This window comes from Caretta caretta, chromosome 7 (assembly GCF_965140235.1).
Source record: "Caretta caretta isolate rCarCar2 chromosome 7, rCarCar1.hap1, whole genome shotgun sequence".
In the NCBI taxonomy this organism is placed as follows: domain Eukaryota; kingdom Metazoa; phylum Chordata; order Testudines; family Cheloniidae; genus Caretta; species Caretta caretta.
The window spans coordinates 116,737,125-116,762,566 of NC_134212.1; positions in this window are offsets into that span (position 1 = coordinate 116,737,125).

The following is a 25,442-nucleotide window of genomic DNA, read 5'->3' on the forward strand; positions in this document are numbered from 1 at the left end:
CAGCATCCTCCTCATGAAGAGGAAGGAAGACTCCATCAGGAGACCCTCCACAGATGGCCACCTATTGAGAGAGCCACCCATCTTGATGGTAGCCTTGGGGATGTGAGTATGAGAGCACTGATCCTGGACATCTTATGGTATTGGTCCATCACCTTTCATGTATCTATAACTGTAGCACTGATTATCAGTGTACTCAGGTTTATAATAAAGGGAAGCTTGATAAGCTGTTGTGGTCCCTAGTATCAGTCCTTGTGTGCACCTAGAGTCTCCAGACCAAATGACATTTCTAATGGTAGTTCTCGCTCTGCTAATTCTAATACAATCGCCTATAAGGAGTCCAAACCTTTGACCCAGGTTACAATGGTTTAAGACACTATTTGTAATATCAACCCATCAATAATATAAAGGCTACAGTACTATACCCTAACAGTCAACAAACCAAACAACTTTCCGCCAAAAAGTGGGGAGAGGGAGCAGAATTCTCCCCCATTGAAATCAATGGGTGTTAGACACCTAAATACCTGGGCCTAAGTGGCTTGGGATCTGCCTATATGAGAGACCACTTCCTCTCTCCAGTTCTGGTCAGTGGAGGCTCTTGAGCTGGATCTTCATGACATTAAGAACATAAGAAGAACATAAGAACAGCCATTCTGGGTCAGCCCAAAGGTCCATCTAACCTAGTATCCTGTCTTCCAATGGTAGCCAATGCCAGGTGCCCGAGAGGGAACGAATAGACAGGTAATCATCAAGTGATCCATCCCCTGTCACCCATTCCCAGCTTCTGGCAGATAGAGGCTAGGGACACCATTGTGACAGATTTCTGTTACCAATCTGCCTGGAGCATCAGCTGATCAGGCTGATGCCGCAGGATCTTTGGGGGGGATATGACGTAACACACCAAGTGTCTAAGTTTTAAAGCTTTATTGATAAAATAATAAAATAACAGCAGAGAGTGCTGGGAACGTTCCCACATCACTCAGGGAACAAAAAAAGCGTTAACACCCCAAGCCCTAACCCACTTTCATACTCACACATGCACTACCCAAGACTGGCCAGGCCTGGGTGTAACGTCAGAAAAAGGCATGGGGGGAAGGGTAGAGAGGAGTGGTGTCCTGGGTCCAGGTCATCCAATGATCCACTGTTGATCTCCAAATTGCTCCAGCTCTCAGGAGGGTTTTAAGTCTTGGGCTCCTTGGGGGGTATGCCATTCAGGGACCTCTGCTTCTGGTGCTCTTTGTGCCAGTCCAAACTGGCTTGCTGTGGCCTCCTTGATTTCCCAAAACATCCCAGGGCTGGAGACTTTGTTTTTCCTTCTATTGGCCTTTGCTGTTGCCGTCTCATTTGCTCTCACTGTTTTCGCTTCTATCTCTGCAGCTCTGCTCAACTTAGTTCTTCTCTTTTCACGGCTGGGCAGCTGCTGATTTCTTGTGGAGCCCATGACCTTGGGCCAGGGCCAGCTTCTTATCTTCACACGGAGCTAGCTGAAGTGTTGAGTTAACTCGTTTTCTGCTCTTCTTCTTTCTCTCCCCCCTGGCCTCTCGTATTCTGCAAAGGAAATTTCCACTCTCCACTTACACACTTTTGACCCTCCCCAAAATGCTTTGCAATGCTTGCAAAAGTGTTAGCCACACACATGCTGATCTGCCTTCCCCGGAGACTCCCTGAGGGTGGGGGGTCATTAGGGTGTGACACCATCCCTGCCCATCCTGGCTAATAGCCATTGATGGACCCTATCCTCCATGAATTTATCTAGTTCTGTTATAGTCTTGGCCTTCACAACATTGTCTGGCAAAGATTTCCACAGACTGACTGTGCATTGTGTGAAAAAATACTTCCTTTTGTTTGTTTTAAACATTCTCTCTGAGGTGCCATTGCCTTTGAAATTCTGCCCCCTCTCCCCACTTTTTGGTGTGAAATAGCCAGAGTTTGTTGACCCCTGCAGTACAAGGTCCTTTTTTTTACCTGGCTTTTAGGGAGCAGTGAGATTTGAGAGGCTGAGCAGTAGGGCACTGTAGGTATGGGAGGGGCTTATATGTTACTCTTGCCAGGAAAACGGATGGAGCTGATTGCACATGCTCCATGCACAAGGGACAGCACTTGACGAGAACATCCCCTATGCCAAACCTTGGCATAAATACCACAGTCTAGCCCTTCATTAGTAAGGAAGGCCCTGTTAAAATGCTGACATAGAACAGGGAAGGTAAAATGTGCAACTTTCCACATATACCAAAAACATCAATGAGCCCAGTTAATTTGTATTATGAGAATTAGCTAAGGAAAGTTCTGCATGGCTGACAGTTACTGTGGAAACCTGAGAGAAATGGTAGGCACTAGGGGAAAAGTAAAACACATACCAATCTGGGAGAGGTGACATGGCCATGTGTGTCCAACACTGAACTGGGACACAGGAGAGTTGGGCTCTGCCACTGACCTGCTGGTTGATCTTGGGCTAGTCACTTCACCTCTTTGTTTCCTAAGCCATGCTTGTCCATTTGGGTTAAGCTCTAGGGGGCAGGGAGTATGTGCCATGTATTTGAGCATTATCTGGCACAATGGTGCTCCAGTCCCAACTGAGCTCTCCAGGCATTTTTGTAATACAAACATAATCAAATCGTTTGGCTAAAAGGAATGAAGAGTGATCTTGGTTTTCCCACCTACTCCTTTAACAATGAGTGCCCTTTCTCTTGTTTTGGCAATATTCTGCTTGGGATCTCATCCCTTTTGAAGTGCTTCTTTCTTCCTTCCTTCCATTATAGCTTTGTGCCCTCACTGCGCTTAGAATCATAGAATATCAGGGTTGGAAGGGACCTCAGGAGGTCATCTAGTCCAACCCCCTGTTCAGAGCAGGACCAATCCCCAACTAAATCATCCCAGACAGGACTTTGTCAAGCCTGACCTTAAAAATATCTAAGGAAGGAGACCACCACCTTCCTAGGTAACGCATTCCAGTGTTTCACCACCTTCCTAGTGAAAAAGTTTTTCCTAATATCCAACCTAAACCTCCCCCACTGCAACTTGAGACCATTATTCCTTGTTCTGTCATCAGCTAACACTGAGAACAGTTTAGATCCATCCTCTTTGGAACCCCCTTTCAGGTAGTTGAAAGCAGCTATCAAATCCCCCTTCATTCTTCTCTTCCGCAGACTAAACAATCCCAGTTCCCTCAGCCTCTCCTCATAACTCATGTGCTCCTGCTCCATAATCATTTTTGTTGCCCTCCACTGGACGTTTTCCAATTTTTCCACATCCTTCTTGTAGTGTGGGGCCCAAAACTGGACACAGTTCTCCAGATGAGGCCTCACCAATGTTGAATAGAGGGGAACGATAAGGTCCCTCGATGTGCTGGCAATGCCCCTACGTATACATCCCAAAATGCCATTGGCCTTCTTGGCAACAAGGGCACACTGTTGACTCATATACAGCTTCTCGTCCACTGTAACCCCTAGGTCCTTTTCTGCAGAACTGCTGCCGACCCATTCGGTCCCTAGTCTGTAGCGGTGCATGGGGTTCTTCCATCCTAAGTGCAGGACTCTGCACTTGTCCTTGTTGAACCTCATCAGATTTCTTTTGGCCCAATCCTCTAATTTGTCTAGGTCCCTCTGTATCCTATCCCTAACCTCCAGCGTATCTACCTCTCCTCCCAGTTTACTGTCATCTGCACACTTGCTGAGGGTGCAATCCACACCATCCTCCAGATCATTTGTGAAGATATTGAACAAAACTGGCCCCAGGACTGACCCTTGGGGCACTCCACTTGATACTGGCTGCCAACTAGACATGGAGCCATTGATCACTACCCGTTGAGCCCGACAATCTAGCCAACTTTCTACCCACCTTATAGTCCATTCATCCAGCCCATACTTCTTTAATTTGCTGACAAGAATACTGTGGGAGACCATGTCAAAAGCTTTCCTAAAGTCAAGGAACAACATGTCCACAGCTTTCCTGTCATCCACAGAGCCAGTTGTCTCGTCATAGAAGGCAATTAGATTAGTCAGGCATGACTTGCCCTTGGTGAATCCATGCTGACTGTTCCTGATCACTTTCCTCTCCTCTAAGTGCTTCAGAATTGATTCCTTGAGGACCTGCTCCATGATTTTTCCAGGGACTGAGGTGAGGCTGACTGGCCTGTAGTTCCCAGGATCCTCCTTCTTCCCTTTTTTAAAGATGGGCACTACATTAGCCTTTTTCCAGTCGTCCAGGACTTCCCCGATCGCCATGAGTTTTCAAAGATAATGGCCAATGGCTCTGCAATCTCATCCGCCAACTCATGCTCATCCCTGGCAAGTTTGACTATGACCTTTTCTGCCTTCTGGGATGAAGCGCAATGAAGATTAATCAAGGACAATACAGGCACGCTAGATCAGATGGCCTTTTCCTGCCCCTTCTGCCCCTTTTGGAAGGCCTATCTATATGATTGTCTCTTATGGGTGCTGCAGGGCAGTGCGTTTGTTCATCAGCTTATTTTCACACCGCTGAGAGTTTTTCTTGCCTTGAGTGCTGTGTTTTCCTTGACACTGCACTCAAGACAAGAAAGAGTCTGGACAACGTGGCAATCTCTCAGGCAATGGAAAAATTCCCCTTACACAAATCCTAGGTATAGTTATGCAGTGTATATATTTTTTATGAAATATTTGGAATGCAGCTGAGTTTCAACCTTTCATGACCAAACATAGTCTTTGCCATTGCCCATGGAGTAGTCTATAATAGACTAAAACAATATCATCACTGCAGTAGAATTGCTAGTGTTTGGAGCCAGGTTTGCTTTGCACAACTCAGGATATCGAGCTGTTTGGCAAAGAAGAGCTGCTATACTCTGAATACTTCTGCTCTTCTCGCTCCTAGCTCTTCTCTCAACAACACTGATCAAGTCTTTAGTTCTTCAATTCTCAGCTCTGGTACCCGTCTCTGCTCTGTTAGGCCTTTCTACAATCCATGAACCCCAATGAGCCAGGCCTCTTCCACAAGACATATAAGGCTGTGCTTCTTCTTCATTCTACGTCAAGGAAATAGTTTAAAAGAAATAGAATCTATCTGATCAGAGATGTCCACCCTATTTTGGCAGGTACAGACCTATGGTGATGTCCTCGGGTCTGAATTTTCTGGTCTTAGGATCAAACATAGTCTGTGCCATTGCCCCCAGAGTAGTCTATAATAGACTAAAACAATATCCGTCGATGGGCCCATCAACACTCCAGCAGAATGGCTAGTGTTTGGAGCAAGGTTTACTTTGCATTACTCATGATATTGAGCTGTTTCAGGAACACAGTTTCAAGGGAAGACAATTAACAGAGCGGCCATGTTCTGCTCTCAGTGGCATGGCTCCAGATTTACACTGGTGTTAATGAATCCAAAACTCAGTCCAACATGTATTAATTAAAACACAGCACAAACAGTTCTTAACAAGGTGTCATGTAACACGGGAGGGAGAAAGTCAGCCATCATCTCTCTCCAGGGGAAAATGTGGAGCATGCTGATATACCATGTGCCCAAAGGAAGAACAGCAGGAATATTAATGAATGGGGGTTGGAGGGTAAGTATATCTGAAATGTTACACACAGTGCCCCATTGGGAAGAGCCTGCATAGGACTCTTTATCCCAGTTAACGCTAATTAGCACTTGACATTCTTTAATAAAGCACTGTCCAAAGTGTTAACTAAGCAATCCTCACAACACCCTTGTACAAGCAGTGTCATTATGCCCATTTTACAGGCGGGGAAGCTGACGCATAGATATCAAAGCCTAGGCACCTAAATACCTTTGAGTATCAGGGCCTTCATGACTTGTCCAAAGTCACACACATTGAGTCTGTGTCACAGAGAACAGGAATTAGGAGAGGCTGGCTCCTATCTTTGTCTTCAACCCACCAGTCCACACTGAATGGGATTCACAGAGGTATTGAGGCATCTAACTCCCCTTGGAATCAATGGGAATAAGGCACTTTATAAGCACAAAAGGAACTAGGAATTAGAATCCTCTTGTGAATCCCACCCACTGTGTCTGGGACGAAAATGATCCATTCTTCTCCTCCCGAAAAAGAAGTTGATTACAACATATGACCAAGATGCAAGCGATTTTGGGTCCAAAATAAGGAAGCTCTCTGCTAAGAAGGGATATTTGAGAGGTAGGATAAGGGCCTGATCCAAAGCCCTTTCTATGGAACTGAATGACTCCTGCATATTCCAATGGGCATTGGACCAGGTCCTGTGTTTATGCTGGAGAAGCCCTTGCCCTGTACATCTATGTCACTAGCTGCTCTTCATTTACCTCCCCGCCCTATCACCAAGGCTTGAGTTAAGGAGAAGTGGTTTCCCCTGGTTAAAATAAATTAATTCTCATTTCATAAACAGTAGAAGAGCTCCTCCCATATGCAATGTCTAATAAAAACGTTCATCCTGTTCCCATTGAGACAGGCATAGAGACTAACTTGCTCTCTCCTCTTGACCTGGCCCCTTCAAAACAGAGCTGGTGAAGGCATATCGCAAGGCAGCCCTAATAGTGTGATTATAGAGCCAGCACCTCATCTGGTGCAAATCAGTGTAACGCTATTGAAGTTAATGGCGCGAGACCAATTCCCAACAGCAGCTGAGGATCTGACCCATGGAGAAGGGCTTTCATTTTCCACTGCTGTAAAATCAGCACAGAACTAGCCCGGCGATGGATTTAATAGGTTATTAATACCCACTTGGAAATAGAAGTGCTTAAAAGAAAACAAGGTTATAGAGATACAGAGTTAAGGTAAATCAAACAATCAAACAGTGCGCAAACCCAGCAGACACGATCAGGCCTATTTTATTGAATGCATAAAAATAACTCGTTTGTTTAACCACCATTTGCACTTCCCACCTATTATATCCTCGTGCATCATCCAGCTTTCCAACCAGCTGCCTCCTTGCTCACCGTCAAGCACTTTGTGTTCCGTGCCCTCCACAGCATTGCTCAAAATGATGCTGAGAAGGGAACATTCGGTACCTTCTCCATCTGCAGGAGTAACAAGCCCCACTCTGCTCCGGCAGCACTGTTCTGCAAGTTAATAGACAATCTCAAACGAAACCCTCTGAGGAAATGGTTCAGGTGACAAAGCGAAATGGGCCCAGCGGGATAAGAATTAGCCCACACACAGCTATGGTGGGGGTGATAGTTCCCATGTATCTGTGCAAAAATTGGATCTTATTCACTGTCATCAAAGCAACATGAGGTTTAGGCGTGTTTATTTTTTCTGTGTGAGCTTCTCTTAGAGGCGATCAAGTGCTGTGCCTCTCGGCAGAAAGCCTTTAATGGGAGGAAAGCAAAATAACAGGTGAACTAACTAGCTGTGCTGCTTGCAAGTGATTTCATCTGCTCAGTTACCTGCGGACATTTCAGGTGGCAAACCCCTTGGGGAGCCACAGGGCTAAATGAAGCTTGGTAATTGTTATTCACCAATTGGGCGAGAGGTGAGCCCAGGTGCTATGGGTCCTGAGTTCTAATTCTGGCTCTGAAGTGGATTTTTGGTTAGGCAGCTGGTGCGCTTTGATCATTGCTTATTAGGCCAGCCATAACTGTCTTACTACTACCTTGTGCTTGCCACACTCTGTTTGTTGTATCCACCTGCTGCTGTCTCTTGTCTGACACTTAGATGGTCTGCTTTTTGAGCCAGAGACCATCTTTTTGTCACACATGTTACAGGAGTTCTGTATAAACTGTATATAGGTAATTATTAGATATGGTGCCAGTACGTAGCACTCAGGGATATGGAACATAGTTCCTGGGTTTTGTCGGACCAGTGAAACTTGTCATTGGTGTGCACTACAAATGGTTTTAGGGTGACCAGGTGTCCCGACATTATCAAGACTATCCTGATATTATCCTGATATTTTCTAATATACGCAACTATACCCCCGATTCCCCCCTCCCCTTCAAAAAAAAGTGCTGATTTTTTCACACTTGCAATCTGGCCACCCAAAATGGTTTAATCTAGCAACAGTTTTCATCAGCTCTTAACAATAAGTAGTTACAGTGCATAGCCCAGTGGGGCACAGATCCTTAACTGGTGGCCTTTAGGGTCTACCATGATACCACTAATGATAATGATTTCCTCCCTAGTCTTGGTTAAGGCCCTGAGGCCCTGATACACAGCCTCTCTGTGGGTGTGATCAGCCCCCAGCAGGACTGAGCCACCTCGCCGTATCACTTTGCCTGTCTGTAGCATGGGGAAGTTAGCAAAGTGCTTTGAAAATGAGTTACAGTCATCTTCAGAATGTTCATTAATAATCACATGCACTAGTAGAAAGGCTGCGCTAAGCAATAATATGAGAAATAGGCTGCTAGAGGAAAAACCAGCACCTGGCACCGTTATTATCAGTCTACAGCTACACTGCAATGTTATCTTAGCAATTGCATTGGGTTGTGACTGCCCAGAAAGCCAGTACTAGAAATTCTGAAATCCCATTTTCAGACCCTGTAAATTACAGCTTCCTTTATGCCATTAGCCTTCTGTTCATTGGGACATTAATCACAGTGCTAGCAGTGACTTTCCTCTCTTTTAGAGTACCCCGGACATTTGTCATTTTCTGCCCATGTGCTTATGGTTTCTAAATGATTTTTTTTTTTTTTTTTTTGGTACTAAACAGTGAACCATATGGCGCAGCCCTGTTTGATTGTCTAACAGCTTGTCATAGCCTGCAGAGATGATTGCATTCAATGCCTTTGGAACTAACATTTGTACTACTCTATCCGCATACTTCCACATTGTTCAAATGATGTTTAAATATTTTAGTACTGCCAAGAGACAGATAGATCAGTTTCCTGTTGGTTCCGTCTGTGTTCCAGAGACATTCCAGTGCTTAGAAAGTGCAAAAGAGGTTCTTTTTTAAAAAGGCCATAATGGGTCTGTTGAAAAGGCATACACTGCAGATATAGCAGCAGGACATTTGATTGCAGGTGCCTTACAAGATAACTTAAATATCTTGTGATATTTTGTTTTGGGGAAGGAGGGGCAGTTAATGAATTTCATACTAATGAAATTGACAGCCCTAAAGACCGCTGTCCCCTGTCCTCAGAACTGGTACAACACAGGAATGATCAGTTCACACTTCTCTGGTACTGTAGCATGCCAGTGTGTCTCAGGGCTTTGTCAGAGGGTTGACCAGTAGTGTTAAGAAGTCAGCTGGGTCTCTGTGTCCATTCATTTCTTAGCCTCCCCATGCCAGCAAAGCAGGCCAAGTGGCGATGACGATTTTAATCGTATGCGGACACCAGCTTATTAGGAAATGGAGTGAGATTATAAAATTATTTGCTCTAAACCTTCAAAGGAGCTATCATATCAGATGATTAATTCACTGCAAGCATTTTCAAAATTCAAATGAGCCCCGTAGAGGTGAAAGACTATAACCTATTAACTTTCCTCCAAGCCACTTGTTGCCTTATATACAAGCAAACCTCTGTTTCTTTGCAGCTTTTATGAGTTTTCCAGCACCTACTTTAACTCATCATCCAGACATTCTAAAAGCAATATTCAATTTGACAGAGTTGCCTCACTGTGGACAAGAAATCAATTTGTAGCTGCTCCTTGCACAGGATAAGAGGAATTACTGTATAGCATGTTGCTGTGTAATGCATTTTTAGTATTAATTGCTTTTGAACCCCAGAGTCTTCATCTTCCATGGGGGGAAAATTCCTAAGAAAGATTTAGCAGATTGGCTTATAACTAAACATCCATGCACACAGCCTAACTATATTTCAAATGTACGTACACATCTGTGATAGGAAATCCCAAGATACTTTATGGTGAGGTAAGGAAAGAGTAAAGCTGTTGAAGGTAGAGATCCATGATGGGATGACTCAATCAAAACACAAGGATAACATTTGTGATTTAAATGGGTGATTGGTTCCAGCAACACAGTTTGGATCCAGAGTTTGGGGATGTCCAGTGCTGAGGTTTTGGTTTAGAAATATGGGCAAGCCCCAAAATTCAGATTGGAATCCTGAACCCTACCAAATTCAGGGATGTTCACGTATTGGCAACTATCTGGGAAATTAAAACACAGATCTGTGTTTGGATTTTGAAACTTCTGCTGAGTTTGGGCTGGGGGAAGATTAAATTGAGGGATTTATTTGGGGTCCGTCTCTAACTTAGACTGGAAGATGTTTTCAGAAAAGTCTTAGACTCAGACTTAGATCAAACCGAGACAGAGAATGAGAAGTGAAAGATAATCTCCAGAAGCAGGGAGTGAAATATCAGATATGTGTGTGTTTATATCTAATAGTATGACACTGTAGGGCTAGTTTGGGATGATTATCCATAGGTGGGGGAATCTTGAAAGAGGGAGAACTTTTTTTCAGTGTTGTCCAGCTGAGCCAAAATCATTGCCCATGCTAGTCACAGCTTCACAAAATCAGCATCCCCTTTCCAAATATGCAAAAAAAATGGTGCCATCCTGCTATGACGAAGTGGGACTGTTCTTAATGTTTTCTCTGAATCTTGTGGGGGTGCCTCAGTTTCCCCTATGCGGTTCTTAAGTATCTCGGTGGTGGGATAAGGGTGTATGATCGTTGCAGAGCCCTAGTGTGCAGGGGTCTGGACACAGAGAATGGCCAACACCCTGTTTCCTGGAACTGATGGCCTGGCCCTTCCCCCTGCAAGGTGATAGCTAAAGGGTTGAAGACAAAGCGATCAGGTGACCTCCTGGCCCGGGAAAGGGACAAAACCCAGAGGAGGAGGGGCGGGAGAGAATTTCGGTTTGGGACTGGCTGGGGACATGGAGTGAAGTGCAGATGGGATTGTCTGGCTCACTGCCCCCCAAAATGGACCCGGCTGAGGGGTCCTGTTCTCTGTACCTACGAGCTCTGTGTTAGACCGTGTTCCTGTCATCTAATAAACCTCTGTTTTACTGGCTGGCTGAGAGTCCCATCTGACTGCGAAGTTGGGGTGCAGGACCCTCTGGCTTCCCCAGGAGCCCCGCCTGGGTGGACTCGCTGTGGGAAGTGCACAGAGGGGCAGAGGATGCTGAATGCTCCGAGGTCAGACCCAGGAAGGTGGAGCCGGGGGAGCTGTGTGTCCTGGAGACAGTCTGCTCCCAGAGAGGAGACCTCACCAGAGTCCTGCCTGGCTTCGTAGGGAGCAGTTCCAGAGCATCGCCCGGGGACTCCGTGACACCTGCCTTTGCATCAAACCATACTGCTTCTGAGTCCATTCAAGCATTGACACTTTACATCTGGTTTGTAAGTTTCCCTTGCACTTTTGTAAATCTAGTTAAAAACCTGAATGTGTCTGTAACTGGTTTGTCTAGGCAGTGACCCCCTTGTGGCCTGCCAGGGCACAACTCACCCCCTTGCAGGTCTCCAGGCATTGCCCCTCACACATTAGGTATTGTGGCACCTTAGGCCTCTGGCTGTGGCATGTCTTATCCGTTTCCAGGTTGTCCAAAACAAAAAGGGAAATAGCAAACTTCATAAGCAAGGTCATTCATGGATTTGTCAAGAGGACCCTTGCCGGTCTTCTGTGAGTTTGTCTCCAGCCTGCTAGTCCATTCTATCAGTTTTCCTGGCCTTAGGCATCCTAGCCACCAAATGGTGTGCCCATGTAGCAAGTTATTCAGGCTCTTGGCTGGAACCAGGCTTCCCTAGTCAAGGAAGTAGCATTGTGTTGCGTTGCTTCCTAGTCAGCTCTGAACTGGGCGAGGTCTCCCCGTTTAGCTCCCTTCTCCATGTCTGACGTTGGCTTCAGGTGGGGTGGGATGGGGTCAACTCAGTCCACAGGCTCTCCTTACCTCTCTTGCTGCCAGCAGAGCACCTCTCAATCCCCTTAACCCTCTCATTGCCAGTGTGGGGCAGAGAGGCCTCATCACATCCTCATCAGTGTGGCCAATACTACAAGATTTCCTGGTTGCCTGGCATTTTAAACTACACGTAGTTCACAGAGCCAGGCCTTAAGTTTTGCAGTCAAGCCAGTGGGTGGTATTCAGCCCTCGGGCATAAAGTCCTCTGGCGTTACAGCAGAGATAAATTAAATCCAGTGTGCAATAAGGTTAATGGTGTGACTGTGTTAGCTGGACTGAAAGTCAAAGATGACTTCCTTGGAAGCAGAATTCCACCAGTGATGAATGCTTTTGAAAAGCCAGCCATAAAACATCTTGACATTGCTATTTGCAAATGGAAAATTCCTATAATATGTTAATTTCATTCGCTACAATCAACAGGCAACAGCTCTCGAATTCCTGATGAAGAGCAAAAAATATTTGTCCCAATTGACAACAACAAATAAAAATAGTTTATTGGCAACCTCTCACTTGCAAGCTTGTCTACCTCCAGGAAAGTCCACCCTTCAATATGCTGAATGCGTTGCTGACGGCACAGTACCTGGGGTATTTATTTTATGTTGGCATTACAGAAAAAGCAATTTCTTCAGCACAAAAAAATGGGGGTTAGCGCCAATCTTCTAAATTATTTGGAAATGTGTAAAACAGAGAGAGAATAGTAGTTATCTGAGCAAAAATAGCACGTCTGTCTTGTTTTCATCTGCACTACAAATAAAAGCACATTAAATGCTTTCACTTTGTTTTTAAGCAAAACAAAGTGGAGGGCTCAAACTAAGAGGAGGGGACCAAAGGGTAGTGAGCAATTCAATCAATTTTCTAAACAATGTGTCATAGTCTTGGGTAATATTAATTTATATCCTACACCTAGAAGACCCAGCCGAGCTTGGGGCCTCATTGTGCTAGGTGCTGTATGTATACATAGTGACAGTCCATGACCAACAGAGTTTACAGGTCACACAGAAAGGGCAGAAATCCAGTGGGAGGGGAAACAGAGATGAAGTGACTTCTCCAAGGTTCCACAGCAGGTCAGTGGCAAAGCCACAATTAGAATCTTGATCTCCTGGCTCCATAGCACCCTATCCACTGGGCAACGCTGCCTGCCAATAAATAAAGGGAACATTTTTTAAAAACAAAATAGATAATTAAGCTTCCATGCTCATTGGTTGTGCCAAACTTCTAAGGAAGTCAGGCCTTGCTCTAGCAAAATATTTAAGCAGGTTCCTAACTATCAGCAGATGAATAGACACAGTGAAATCCATGGGACCAGTTACATGCTTAAAGTGACATACGGGCTTATGGGCTTTGCTAGAGCAGGGCCTAAAATGGTGTAATAAAACCCTAGAAACATTTTCTCCTATGGGGGCATCTCTTTAATAATTGCTCAGATATTTGTCCTTCCCCGGTAAGCAGCCGAAACAGATCCACAAGGCCAGATTTGGCAATACTTAAAGGGTCAATCACCCCATGGGACTCAATGAGTAAGAGTGGCAGAATCTAGAATATAATCCCATGTTTCTGGGAGATGCCTTGATCTACTAAAACTGAGGCTTATTTCCAATGCTAGATTGCAGGTTTCACAATAGATTTTTTTTCTCGGATTTTGTTTGACTATTAAAAAAGAGAGTGAAAAGGCCAAATTGATTGTAAACGGTGTGTCAGAGTGACCAATGATTGTAAATGGTCTCTACATGTGGGGCGTATCCTCTATAATGCTTACTGTGTTTTTGGAGGGCTTCCCAATCTATGCACCTGCAAAGATTATTTTTAAACGGAGAGCACTCTGAAAAATACAGGAGCCTGGAGGACACTCTGCGATGTACACACTGTTCAGTACTAGCACAATGTAAAACTAAATTTCTAATCCCACTGGCCAGCTGACTGATTCTGAGAAAATCCTGTCCTCTCCCTGTGCTGCAGTTCCATCATCTGCATAAATGGGAATAATGGTCCTGACCACCTTCGGAAAGCTATTTCAGATCAGGGATAAGCCCGTTACAACCAATGCAGTCCTTCTGGTGAGATGAGAATTAGCCCTTGAGTCTTTTACAGCAAAGCAGAGGAAGAGACAAGCAGCAGAGAACTCTGTGGAATTGATTGCAGCCAGACAGATATAATCACGCTGTAGAGGACATTTAATATTTCATCTAGGTCTTTGCAGGATCAACAAAATATCAATCACAATGTTAAGACTTTGTTTGTTTGAATTGCAAATTACTGCAAGGATAACTGAGAGTTACTGAGTAGCAGCTGTGTTAGTCTGAATTAGCAAAAAGAAAAGGAGGACTTGTGGCACCTTAGAGACTAGCAAATTTATTTGAGCATAAGCTTTCGTGCATCCAGTGAAGTGAGCTGTAGCTCATGAAAGCTTATGCTCAAATAAATTTGTTCATCTCTAAGGTGCCACAAGGACTCCTTTTCTTTTTGAGAGTTACTGACAGACATCTTTCATCTTAATGTCACGCACGTGGCATAGATTCGAAAGTCCAGATCTACTAGATCACTCAGGCTTCGCTCAGTACAAATCCAGAGCAGGTAAAGACATTGGTTGATTAAGCCTGAATCCTGGGCACCCAAGCACAGCATGTGCTTATTCTATTTAGTTCTCCATGAATGCCTCCATTGATACAAATGCCATTCGCCTGCCTCAGCCGGTGGGGGAACTAGATGGGGCCAGCAGTGTAAGGGGCCAGCCCCAGCAGCAGAGGAGGGAGACACTGGCTGGGGGACACCCGGTAGCTCCTGTCCCTGACCTTTGGAGTCTCTGGCACCCATTGGCCAGTTGTGGGGAGGCATGCTGATTGGCCAGCATCCCCCAGCTCCAGGGATTTAACCTGGAGCTGGGGCCCTGTGGAGCCTCCTTCAGCTCCGTTCCAGCAGTGGGTTATATGGTAGGAGCCCTGTAACCCCTGCACTGGAACAACTTAAATGCCTGGTACAGGAGAATGTGGGGGATGGGAGGGTAGTGCTCTTCCCCCATGTTTAAGTTTAATAAAAGTTGTGACGTGCTGCTTAAAATCCATCCCTGTGCCTGTCCTCATTTCGCCACAGTGTCCAGATCAATAGCACTACACTGGCATTTGACTCGCTGACTCACAGATTGATCAAACACAACTTTATCTCCAAATATCCTACCTGGCTGTGCAAACAAATCTGAAGATTTTTAGGCTGTGTAATTATTATTTATTTGTGTTTCAGGGATACCCAGAGGCCCCTGCTGTGATCAGGACCCCGGCATGTCAGGCAACGTGCAAACACATAGGAAGAGACAGTCCCTACCCTGAAGACCTTACAATCTTACTAGAAAAGACAGATAGAGGGTAGGAGGGGAAACAGAGGCACAGAGTGGAAAAGTGACTTGCCCAAGGTCACACAGCAGGTCAGCAGAGCTAGAAATTGAACACAGGTTTCTTGAATCCTGCTCTAATGCCCTATCCACTGGACCACACTGTCTCAAGGGGTTATTCACCTAACAGTGAAATGCAGCTTGCTCTGAGGTTTAACGTGACAGCCTTTAAACAGCTCACAGCAACACTCCATAACAGCTCATGAGAGCAAGCGAATAATGTACCCAAGTGAAACACCAAGGGAATTATAATGTGTGTGCTTTCATGTTTTATCCTGACTGTAGACTCTATGCTGACAAACGCCTCTTATGCCTGTCTCTCTCACAGGCTCACACAAGTAATTGCTATCCATTTCTATACGTTAATTATACCAATGGAGGAACAGATTTATTCACTGCTTCAAATGATTAATAAGTCAACCAGAAACATCACAGTCCATAGTACTGCAATAGGAAGAAAATGATCAGAGACCACTCTTCAACGGACATCAGACGTATCTTCTCTACACAGGGGCCGGGAAATGTAGGTAAATTGTTCTATTCCGCACAGCAGCAACAGGCTGAAATGTAATAGCATACGGAACAAGCTCTTAAAGACAAATTGTGAGATCAAGGAGACATTCAAGCGTAAATAGGAAACAAGCAGAAAATGGGTTTCAAATTAAAAGGAGAAATGGATGATAAGATTGTACATTTCTATCTTCTTTGTTCTGCTCTTTCAAGGTTTAGCATGGGCAGTTGTCAGATGTCGTTGATGCAGAGGCAATCAAACCGCAAAATAGTAAATCCCAAAAGCAAAACTGAAACAGTACTATCTACCTAGATATCTTAGGTGTTAACAGTCTCCCATTTATTTCAATAACTAAGTGCCTCACTGTCTTTAATGTATTTATCCTCGCAATACCCTTCTGAGGTAGGCAGGTGCAGTTATTTTCATTTTCTAGATGGTGAACAGAGGCACAGAGTAAGTGACTTGTCCAGGATCATACTTCAAGAAGTCCACCATCTGGCTGGGAAGGTCCTAAAAGTATGTATTTGGTTTTAGCTGTGGACTTTATCTTTTGAATAACCAACCCAACAGGCTGAGGACCTGGCTGAAGAGTTTGCTGGGTGCTGGCTTGTTTGAAACAGACTTTCCATTCCAGAAATAGGTTCGCCTCCCTTCGTGCCCTACCCCACCACCACCCTCAAAGTGTTATGTCCTGGTGTTTGTAAATAGGGCTCTGGAATTAGGTTCTATCACAGACGTATTTCTACTAGCTAAAAATAAAGCATTTTGATTTATTAGACTATTATTATTTATTACAGCGGGGCCCCATCATGGTACAGCATTATAAACAGGCCCTGCCCCGAAGAGCTTACATTCTAGACAGACAAGACTGATGAAAGGTAGGGGAAAGGGTATAACATCCAAGCAGAGTGACCAATGGGATGGCCTTCAGATGCCATGTTAGTTTAATGAATTTTCTTTATTCTTTAAATTGGGGGGGGGCTGGGGGTGTTAGTTAGGAGGGGATAAGCTGAACAAAAAGACACCGCCTAACAGTAAACTTTCTAAGCTAGGAAGAGTGTCTCAAGAACTGCCTTGCAATGGAACATGCTTTGGGATAAGGATTTTTTTCTGGCCCAATGGCAAACTGTATTGACTCTCTTCAAAAAGGGAAAGTGGGCTTTTATTTGTTCAATATGTTTCTTGAGACAGTACCTAGCATAAATGACCTTGTGAAGAGTTAACTGCACTCACAATAAAAGGGAAGATGGGTGTGAATAGTTTCTTTCCACAACACTAGGTTTTAACAGCAAAAACTGAATTCCTTTTCTTAAAGTGAACAAGCGTCATATTGTTAAAGGTATTTTCAAAAGCAGCTAGGCACCTAACTGCTATTGAATTCAGTGGTTTGGGATTCTTTCAAAAATCCCAGTAGGTACCTATCTGCAACTTTAGGTGCCTACGTACCTTTAAAAATCTGTCCCTTGGTGTCTATTGAAAATGGCACACTAATAGTGTTGGAAACAATAGCTGATATTCACTTATCCACAGACTGGGTATACCATGGACAGCAGCATCCCTGGTACCAAAAAACTCACGTGCAACAACCTTCATGGCCTGTTCCTTTTCTTCACCTCTCAGCTGAACATAAGAATGGCCATATTGGGTCAGAACAAAGGTCCATCTAGCCCAGTATCCTGTCTTCTGACCATGGCCAATGCCAGGTGCCCAGAGGGAATGAACAGAACAGGTAATCATCAAGTGATCCATCCCCTGTTGCCCATTCCCAGCTTCTGGCAAACAGAGGCTAGGGACACCATCCCTGCCCATCCTGGCTAATGACCTGAAGATGACTTTAAGGGATGTTCTGTGTAATTTTTGGACACCTATGCCCTAAAAACAAGGCAAACCAACAATCCACTGCATATAGGCCTCCAAACAGCTGTCAGATGATCATACACTATCCATATTGGGCAAATGACTATTAACTGGGATCAAATCTGAGTCAGTGTCCCTAGCATGGAAAAATATATATAACCTATTTCCAAAGTCTCCAAGCTAACCTGACTTCTCAGTACTGAAGAATTGCGTTTAAAAGAAGATCAGGGTATCCTAAAAGTTGACACAAATCAGATTAAGGCTCAGCATTGAGAGCCAATATTAGTCAATAAATTCTAAAGCTTCAGAGTGTTAGCTATTAAATCCTAAAGCCTAATTTTAATTCATGTATCTCCATCATATGCCTGTCATACAAGTGAGCTCATAAGAGTGAATAAAATTGGACCTTGTCTAGGCTGCCCCTGGAATAATGATCACCTGCTCTGAAATCTGCTACATAGCTGATAATGGTGGAGAGGCGCTTTGCACCTTTCTGAACAATTCTCGCTGATTGGCGGGCATCACAAGAGATCCACAATAATGATCAGTTTCATGGCAAATAGAAATCATCCTAATTTCTATTTACTGTCTCTTCTCCCATCCTGTCAATATGGCAAATGGCTGCCGGGATTTTAAATCCACATGGGACTCTACACTGGATAATTCAGGTATCTCAGACTTGGTTACACAGGTGATAGAAAAAATCCAGGTTCTCTATTTCACTCTGCCTCCTCCCCTCCCTGCTCCTTCCATTCTCCTAGCGATGGCTTCCTCTGCCCCTTCACATCCCGTAGCCTGGTCTGCTTCTCAAGGCACACAAGAGGCTGCATGGTCCAGGGGCTCAGGCATTGACTTTAGATGTAGGATACCTGGATTCCATTCCCTCTGTGGATCAGGATCGGGGCCTGTGGAAAAGAAACGGAAGGTCCTCTGCTAATTCCCGTTATGAGATGGGGAGTTGGAGCAGCTATTTTTTCTACTTACCCACGTGCAGTAACTGAAACTATGCTGTGTCACTGCCAATGGGAGTTTTGCCCAGGGACAGACTACAAGATTGGGGCCTCTATATAAACACCAGTGGAGTCTCTTCCCTCCCCACCCCCCCAATATTGGACACACTTTTCCACTGTTTTCTTCAACTCGATCCACATCGGCTGCCCATCTGGCTACAGTCAGCTCCTTCAGGTTTATTTGTAACATCCAAGTCCCAAAGCAAGTTTATTTTACCACCTGTCATAGCTGCTTCTGTAGAAACAGAACCGAAGCTCATATCTCCATGCCCACAGCCACCTGACAGTGTCCAACAAACGCTTTCAAGTGCTTATGGTCCCACCTGCATGCTGCAATTATGGCCAACATATTAAAGGCAAAACGGCTCTTCCCCTGGCTTTCCATAGTCGTGTAGGGCTTGATTGTGGCTTTACCAGGAGTCGCCCAAGCAAGGGGAGGTGTGCCGTGGCACTGTCCCAAGAGCAGCCTATGATTCAGTCGTAATCTACCTCCCTGTTTCTCCATGCTCTGCAGGGGAAGTATCCTGCACTAGACCTTCACGTAGTTGGTATATCAGTGGGCAGAGACAATGCTCATTCCCGCTCACTTGTCCAATGGGGGAGGGAAAGTAGCAGCCTTGCAGAAGTGGTTCTTCTCATGCTGCTACCTATGAGACACGCCCCCTGGCGCCATCACAAACTGGGCCCCAGTCTGGCCTATGTCTGATATGAAACTAGGCTCCAAAAGCAGTAAAATATCCAAGCTATCCCCCAAGGTTGGAGAAACTAGGATTTTTCCAACTAGCTCTGGCTCCTGCCGTTGCCTTCAATGGGAGAGTTGAGGACACAAAGAATGCAGACTCTATCCCTTATTAACAACAAGAGCTCTGATCAGTTGCAGGTGCCATTAAAATCTTCATGGCAAAACAAAACTAGTGTTGGAGGGGGAGAAATCAATAAAGTCAGCAGGGTAAAGATATATTAATTTCATGTTGCTAACTGGGGGTTACAGGAAAATGGAAAGTAAGATAAAAATTGAAGTATAAAAGTTATAAAAACCACAGCTAAGAGGCATCTGAGCATTCTTTCCTGTTGCAAAACAGTTTCCATAATTATCAGATCTGTCACTTTCTTTTTGTTCGATGCTTTAGGAGATCCTGAGGACGCGTTAAAATATACGCCCCAAATTTGTCTTACAATATTTTGAAAAAGGAGAGAAGAGAGGCAGAGTGTTACAAAAATATGTAACATTTCTATTTCTAGTGAGTTATTCAAAGATCTTCCTGGTGTGCTGGAAATCTAAACAGCATTATGTGCCACTGCATAAGACCCAGAAAGTGGCTGGGGAAAGTGAAAGGATCACTACCTAAACTGAGTGAAATGAAAAAGTAAAGACACAGCAGGAATGGAAAAGGTGAGTTAGATTGTTAAAATCCTCTTGATTTTAAAGCTAAAGGTCCGTTACGACCCTCTAATCTGATTTCTTGCTGTAGAAGTCCTGTGATTTCTGCACTAAGCCCAATATGCTTCAGATCGACCACAAGTTGCCTTCTTGAAAGACATCCAACCCTACTTAAAGACTCCAAGGGATGGACAATGCACCACTTGCCTGTTTCAACAGTTGATTACTCTTGCTGTTAAAACTCAGTCAAATCCTGAAGTCCTGACTCTGGTTGAAGACAATGGGAATCTGCCAGAGTAAGAAATGAGTAAAAACCAGGTAAGGAGTTTACTACATAAACTGGGATTCAACACCATATAATTATTATCATCTACCTACAAGTCAAACTGCAAAGTGGCATAATCCTCCCTTGCCCCCCATGAGCACATGCATTTTAAAGCTGCTTTTGCAGCATATGGTTTTCTATTCCAGGAGACAATCCCCCATTTATGTTCCATCGCTGCTAAGAACATAAATAATCTGCAAGGAGGACTTGTCTGGGGGCCACTGTTTGGTCAGCTTGGCTGAATGTGCACATACTGATGTGTGCAGATCAGGCCCTAATTTGGCCACACGCCACAATGTCTGTCACCGAGGGCCTGTGAATTAATCTCTCTGACTCTCTGCAGAAGATAGAATCACGGGGCCCACCTTTCCCAAAGGTCTTCCCATTGCTGCCTGCAAGCTTTCTGGGGTGGGTACCTGTGCATCTCCAGCTTGACCTGGGCCTATGGTTATCCAGAGTATTGCCCTGTAAGATTTGTTACATTAGGACCTCGGCCTTCCATCTGTTTAGAACAGTATCTCATTCCCTTATTAAAGAAGGCAGTTTTGGGCATCAGGTCAAGGAGGCCTTTCATCAGGTTCTCTGTCATATTATCTAAAATACTCTTCGTCCTCTGTCCATTTGAAATAAAATATCCGTTGATTATCACAGTTGCCACTAGCCAACTGTCATAAATATAAAGGGAAGGGTAAACCCCTTTAAAATCCCTCCTGGACAGAGGAAAAATCCTCTTACCTGTAAAGGGTTAAGAAGCTAAAGGTAACCTCACTGGCACCTGACCAAAATGACCAATGAGGAGACAAGATACTTTCAAAAGCTGGGAGGAGGGAGAAAAACAAAGGGTCTGTGTCTGTCTGTGTGATGCTTTTGCCGGAGACAGAACAGGAATGGAGTCTTAGAATTTAGTAAGTAATCTAGCTAGATATGTGTTAGATTATGATTTCTTTAAATGGCTGAGAAAATAGCTGTGCTGAATAGAATGAATATTCCTGTCTGTGTGTCTTTTTTGTAACTTAAGGTTTTGCCTAGAGGGATTCTCTGTTTTGAATCCAATTACCCTGTAAGGTATTCACCATCCTGATTTTACAGAGGTGATTCTTTTTTTTACTTCTATTAAAAGTCTTCTTGTAAGGAACCTGAATGCTTTTTCATTGTTCTAAGATCCAAGGGTTTGTGTCTGTGGTCACCTATGCAAATTGGTGAGGATTTTTACCAAACCTTCCCCAGGAAGTGAGGTGCAAGGGGTGGGAGGATTTTCAGGGGAAAGACGTGTCCAAACTCCATTTTTTCAGGAACCCAGATAAAGTTTGGTGGTGGTAGTGGAAATCCAAGGGCAAAGGGTAAAATAATTTGTACCTTGGGGAAGTTTTAACCTAAGCTGGTAAAAGTAAGCTTAGGAGGTTTTCATGCAGGTCCCCACATCTGTACCCTAGAGTTCAGAGTGGGGAAGGAACCTTGACGCCAACAAACAACGACATGTCCCAATGAGCCCTGAGAAACCAACTCCTTCCATTAATAGTAGGGCTGTCAAACTATTAAAAAACCCTAATTGCGATTCATCGTGAGATTTAAAAAAACAATCGCAGTTTTCATCGCAGTTTCTTTTTTACAGTGCAAGTAGTTGTAATCAAAAATAATATACAGTGAGCACTATACACTCTGTAGTCTGTGTTGTAATTGAAATCAGTTTATTAGATAATGTAGAAAAACATCCAAAAATATTTATAATAAATGTAAATTGGTATTCTATTTCTGTTTAACAGTGCGATTAAAACTATGATTAATTTTTTTAATCAAGTTCATCTGTTTTGAGTTAATGGGGTGAGTTAACTGTGATTGACAGCCCTAATTAGTAGCGATCCCCCTCATGTACCTATAGCTCACTGGTGAGTGTGTGCTACAGGTCCCCCTGTGTGCCATGGTGTAGCGGCTGTGTGCTGTTGTAGCCTCAAGAGGTAGCAACTCGTGCTTTTTAGCTCCGAAGGCCCCAGTTCGATCCCCAGTATGTCGGCCAACATGGCAGCCATCACGTACACACTCCAGCATTGAACGCTAGCCTCCTTTCCCCCATGGACAGTAAAGCTCCTGTCCCCTGTAGGTCCCAACTATCGGATGAGTCAGCCCCTTAGTCACTTTCCTATAACGTACAAAGACCTGGTCTATTGGCAGAGGATGGGGGAGGAAATACATGATGATTTACTAATGGCCAAATTCTCCACTGATGTTCAAGGCCTGAAATGCAGCAGAAATACTCTGAGTGGGCGACACAAAGGGGGATAGAAAGCCCCAACACTGAAGACTCTACAGGTTGTCTACATGTCTGCACAGCAATGCATAAAGGAGGGCGGGGGGTGGTTAGACTGTAAACTCTTCAGGAAAGGAATCGTCTCTGGAGTCCTGTTTCATGAATGGGGCCCTTACGGGCTACTGTGATATCAATAGCAGTGAGGCGTAACCCAGGAGTCCCTGCAAATTTTGGAGTAACTGGCCCCAAACCCAACATACTGGGGAAGCAACAGGCCACATCCTCCTAGACAGGCAGAGTAAATAGGGGACGACCCATCCCCAAAGGGCAAATGGAGGTTATGAACCCCCTTGCTCAGCCCTGCATACAGCTCCCTGAGTGTGCAGCCTATTTACTGAAGATGTGGGCTCTGTACCAGGCTCATGCTCTGTGCATGAACGCTCTGTCTCCTTGGGTTAATATTTCAAATAAAACATATGAACAATTTCACAGTCAGTCATTAAAACTGAGACATTAAGAAACAACCAACACAAAAAACTCACTACATTTGAGCAGCCATTTCAGCAGGTACCTAGTTACCACAGTGATGGACAAAATATTAGAATCTGAATAGAATAGCAAAACCCGACTGCTTCAGACAGCATTCCTCTGGCCCAAAATTCTTTGTGTGTCTAATGAATACAGCACATTAATGTGTAACAATCTGTGTGACAGGTACCCACGAGGTGCCAAACAAACAAGCAGCTGAAAGGACAAAACAGTTTCACTTCTTCTCCCAAGAAACTTTACAGTAGAACCCCAGCACACCGTTATGAGCCACATCCGCAAAGAGCCACGTCAGAGTCTCAGCAAAGATGCAGAAGCAAAGTGCTGAAGTGACCTCTTGTATTGCTAAGGCTTTCAACAGTTTTACAAACCAATGTACTGCAGTTCATTTACTGGACTGGTACGTTAGGAAATAGTAGCATGAATAATTAAAACTAAGCTGCAATTGTCAAAAAAAATATACAAAGAGCGTTTTTGAGATGAATCGGCCTGACGCTTTTGAGTGTTTGCTCACTTATTCCCTGGATCCCATCATTTCCAGCAAGTCTCCCTTTCATTAGTATAAATAGCCAGACTGTTTTTCATTTGAAACCTTTCTGCTGCATCTTCTCTAAAGCCCTTTCTTCTCAAGCAATGTCTCCAGTAAGCCTTTTCTACAGGGGGACTCCTTCAGCCAGGCAGCCTCGCCTTCTGTGGCTGCAGTTTGCACCTGCAGAATGCGTGCTGGCATTTTGCATCTGCAGGAACCAATCTCCATATGGGAGCCAGATCCTCAGTTGGTGGAACCTGGCACAGCTGGGTGTTCAGCACTTTGTAAAATCAGGCCACTTGCTTTAGGGCCTAAATATGGAATCGGGGGGCCTAAATTTAGGCATCCATTTTCTTTTTAAATCTTGGCCCTGGTTTCTGCAACCCCGCCACACTGATCACTATAGAGCTGGGCCAGAACTACTTGCAAGGGACAGATCCTGGCCCCCACCTTAACAGAGCCAATTTCCAAGGCAAAGCAGAGGAGGGAAGCAGTGATGGGATGTACATAATCAACCTCCTCCGCCCCCTTCCCTATTGTACTGCCCGGGGCTTTGTACACACAAATGTATTGAGGAGAGGACAAGATAGCAGCAATTGACAACATGGATCCACTGGCCAAACACACACCTGGGAACGGAGCCATCATTGTGGCTGCTGTATCAAGGTAGACTTCAGATGCACTTTCACTAGCCCGGGAGGATGGGGTCAGCGTCTGTAATTTATACAGGCTTGGTGCAGGGTGGAGGAAGTAGCTCCAAGGCCTAGCTGCTTCGTGCTATCACCATCCATGAACTGATTCATTGTTTCAGGAAACCTGCAGCTTTGCTCTCTTTCCCCCGCTCTGCCCTCTCCTGCCTTGGGCGTGATCCCAGACCATGTTGCAGGTATCACTATGAACAGCGACCACGATCCCAAAGGGGATTGCTGGAGAACTGAACCCACCGGAGCTGCTAGAATCAGTGAGATCAGACTTTTAGGTTGCAGTGGAAAGTAAAACATTAAGCTGCAGCCCGCCTTCCTGCAGTGGAGTAACAACAAAAATGCGGCCAGGCTGGTGGAGATTCGTGGTGCAGCAGGTGTGCACAGTCTATTTACTGTTTACCCAGCCTGTGTGATCAATAAAGCCTTCCAAGACTAAGCAAAAGAAGCTATTTCTGGGATGCCACCCCCCGTCCACTCCCATAACAGATGGTTCGGTTTCGCTCCAAGCCCCATCGCCTTAGATTGTCCAGATAAGACGTGCTGAATTTGTTTGATTGTTTAAGCCAGAGGCCTCCTCACCATGTATTTGTCCGGGTCCATGTGAACTCACCACAAGCGATAGTGCCTTCTGCAAACATTTGCCGGGCACCTGAAACAGCCACCTGCAGGAGCTTTTCAATCTCTAGGGGCTGCACAGACCTACGCTTGCATTCGCACTGTGTTCCCATTCAAAAGTGAAAGCTGAATCCTTGCAGTCACTCCCTCCACCATGAGAATGACGTGTGACAGACAGAACGGGCAGCAGCAGCGCCTTATCTACATCAGCCCGCTCCTTCTGGGGACAAATTCATTCTCAGATCCCACTGAAAAACCCAGCAGCAGGAGCTGATTGGCCGTGGCACTGAGGCAAACCTGTATCTTTGAATCAGAGCAGAGGCCAGAATAATCCAGATCATGCCTGGGGTTTACAAACCCCATAAACAAGACAGGTTCATAACCTCTAGTTGAATTTACTGGCAGGACAGCCTCGACTACATCGATGGCTCTGCATGGAGGTGCTGAGCACCACTGACCTCTTTAGAAATTGAGAGCACTCAGCATCTGGTGGGATTGGGCTCAACATGTCCAGGTCTGCAGGGTAAGATGTTTATCCACATTGGGGAATGGGGGGCAGATTCTCTCATTCCCCACCC